This window comes from Aotus nancymaae, unplaced genomic scaffold (assembly GCF_030222135.1).
Source record: "Aotus nancymaae isolate 86718 unplaced genomic scaffold, 86718_ANA_hifiasm-v0.15.2.pri h1tg000012l, whole genome shotgun sequence".
NCBI lineage: Eukaryota > Metazoa > Chordata > Mammalia > Primates > Aotidae > Aotus > Aotus nancymaae.
Window position 1 is genome coordinate 20281687 of NW_026988423.1, and position 3015 is coordinate 20284701.

At 45.7% G+C, this 3015-nt stretch overlaps 1 pseudogene; it reads right to left on the minus strand.

The window, feature by feature from the left end:
* Positions 1-2356: 2356 nt before the first annotated feature.
* On the minus strand, positions 2357-2453 carry LOC135274700 (small nucleolar RNA U13; annotated as a pseudogene).
* Between the last annotated feature and the right edge of the window lie 562 nt (positions 2454-3015).

Sequence of the window (3015 nt, forward strand, 5' to 3'; positions counted from 1 at the left end):
GTCCCCATTTTAAGAAAGAAAACTGAGTTTAAGAGGCATCATGGGATTTTCTAAGTCTGATGGCTAGTAACGGACCTGGGAATCCTATTCAAATGGGCTGTAGCTTGAAATTAAGTGGTTACCACCCTTCAATACAATGGGAGCCATTATGAAGATGAAAAATGTCACATGTGCAAATTCTAGGGAACCCAGTCTGGCCCTTGGACCTCTCCCTACCCTCAGCATTCGTCCTCTTTTACTATTTTCACTGTAGGGGACTGACAGGCTGCTTGGAGGTTTTTCCGGCAGGCAGTCAGCACTGACTTCTCCTGTCAGGCGCAGCACCATAAATAACATATTTTAAGCAAAGAACACCCCAGCAACCCAATAATGCATGTCTAAAGCCGTTTTGACGTTGCAGAGATACAGTAATACTTCTATGCTTTGTTTAAAGAAATTGTTTACAGCATATTTGTAGTGAAATCACTCCAAAGAGTTTATTTTGGATGATTGATTTATAGGAATCCAGCTCCCATACCCAGAGGATGACACGTAAATCATATCTTCTTTTCATTTATAATAAGGAACAAAATGATCATATTTTGACAAGTCTGATCATTTTGGGGGTTGAGCGGGTTCCCTCAGTGGGCTCAGTCTATAGCTCACAGAACTGATAGAATATTATTATGTCTCATTAAAATCAGCTGCAGCTGCTTCAGATGGCTGCCCCAAAGAAAACAAAGCTATTGGTGGTTTATCTTGGAGTAATCAGTCTACCTACTGATTTTTAAGAAGGGGACAAGTGGAAATCTTTTTAGTCATGCTTGCCAAAGCCCGTCTTCCCTGGGTTTGAACTTAGAACATCTCCTTAAAACAGATAGGCCCTACCTAGGGCTGACATCAGAAGTCTTTCTGTGTCCTCTCCTCCCCCTTGATGCTGCTGCAGCCTCTGGCCTTCTGACCCCACAGAGGCTGCATCACATTTCCAGGCCTAATGGGAATCTTAACTGCCCAGGCTTGATGGGGAGGGTGACATTTGCTGTTTTGGCACCTGCCCTCTCACTAAACCAAACAAGCCGGTTTTGTAACTCTCATTTGTTTCCAGATTCACAGCCTGGGCAGAAGCCGCCTGTGTCACATCCTCAGAATCTGTGCTGTGATTTCCATATTTGTGTTCAGCTCTGGAGGCTGGGCTTTGGGTCATGCTGAGTGGAGTTAGCCTTCTACCCTGTCTGAAAGTCTCCTCTCACTCCCCTACAAAAGACGGCAGGACTCCTCTCCTGGTCTCCCCATCCGTTGGACTGGGGCCTGATCCTGTACTGCTCCCACTTCTTGAGAAGCGAGTTCAGTCTGTGACAGCCACACAGTGAAAAGACCAGAAAAGTTCTCCTGGAACAAAACCTCACCAAGTTCTCAGGGTCCGTGGCAGTCTGTGTAAGAGTAGTACAGTGAAAGAGCTTCCTTCTCTCATCTCCCTCTTTCATCTTCCCTAATCCCCTCCCCTTGACTTATCTTTTTTTTCTCTTTGCCTCCAGCCCCCCTCCTCTTTCTATTCACTATCAAGAACAGCCAATTTAGCGGGCGGCCATACAGTTCCAGCAGAAGGCCCCGGGATCAGTGGCTATGGGGAATGGCACAGCCAGAAGGAGAAATCAAAGATGAAATGAGCATTCGGATCTTGCTGAAACTGAAGCTTAGCACCCTTTATGCATTATTCATGTGTGACATTGTCACCCTCTTCTCTACACTCTCCACTGAGCTACAACAGAGCCTTGAATCCTCGTGGCTTTGAAATAATTTGCACGATGACACTGATCTATCTTCAGCCTTGCCGACACCCCACACAGGGCCAAGTTCTGGTCTGGCTCAGGTATAGCTGCATGTCAGGTCGGCATGAAACCACAATTATACCCTTTTGACAAGATACTTCTCCAAAAAAAAAAAAAAAAGAAAAGACACTTCAAGGAAGGGAGGAACAATTTGCATTTGGTGTTTAGCTCTTGATACCTGAACCAAATGGTCAAAATCCTAAGCAAGCAGGGGGTCTTGACTGGATTATTTTAAACTATGAATTATTGACCTTGGGCAAGTCATTAGATTTCCCTGAGCTTGGATGTTCCATCCCCAAAACTTGGAGTTCATAATGACTTCCTTACAGGCATGCTGTGAGGACTGAATTAGTTAATACGTATATGTGGACATGCTTTGTAAACTATAAAATACTGAATTAATATAAAAGCAATTTAAAAAGAAGACCGAAGTGTATTAGGCATTCACGATGTGCTTGCCATTATGCTATTGGCACTTACTTGCTCATTTAATCTTCAGAGAAATCCCCGTGAGGTTGATACTGTTATTCCCCCTCCCTTTTTCTTCATGGCAGGCAGGTAATGCGCTGACGTTGGAATAAGGCTTGAAGGAGGCACATCATGTGCCGGAACACCCAGTCACTCTCTTATGAACTACAAAAGGACCTCCCCTTTCTTAAAGATAAGGAAATTCAGGAGGCTCAGAGAGGTGGTTAAGGGAAGTCCAAAGCTAGTATTCTAGTCCAGGCTGTCTCTTCCTTCCCACTCTGCAGGTACCCATTCCAGGTCTAGGAGCAGTTAACTCTCCCGTCTTTGTGCACAACCACAAATGTTGATTTATCAACATGTCAAATATTCCCCCGACCCTCCTCGGATTGCTCCTAAGTTGGAGGCAGTTAGATGTCTTGGGCCTCTGCTACTTCATTTGCACCGGTTTTCCACTGACCTGAATGAGTGGGCCAGTGACTATTTTCAAGGTTGGTTGGGAAGAGTTGGCTCTCAGCTTGGGATTCCTGGAACAGATGCACTCGGGAGCCTCCTCCCGGCCTCTACCTCTGCGGATCCCAGGACCAATCTTTTGTCCCAACCCATTTTCTCAGGAAGTCATCTAAGGGAGCTACGCCTTGGCAGGAGTAAGCTACCATCTCCAAGAGCCAGCACAGAACTTCGGGAGTGCTAAATGTGAAGAGAAGGGGGCGTGTGTGCAGCCTGTTTGATGGAGCCCATG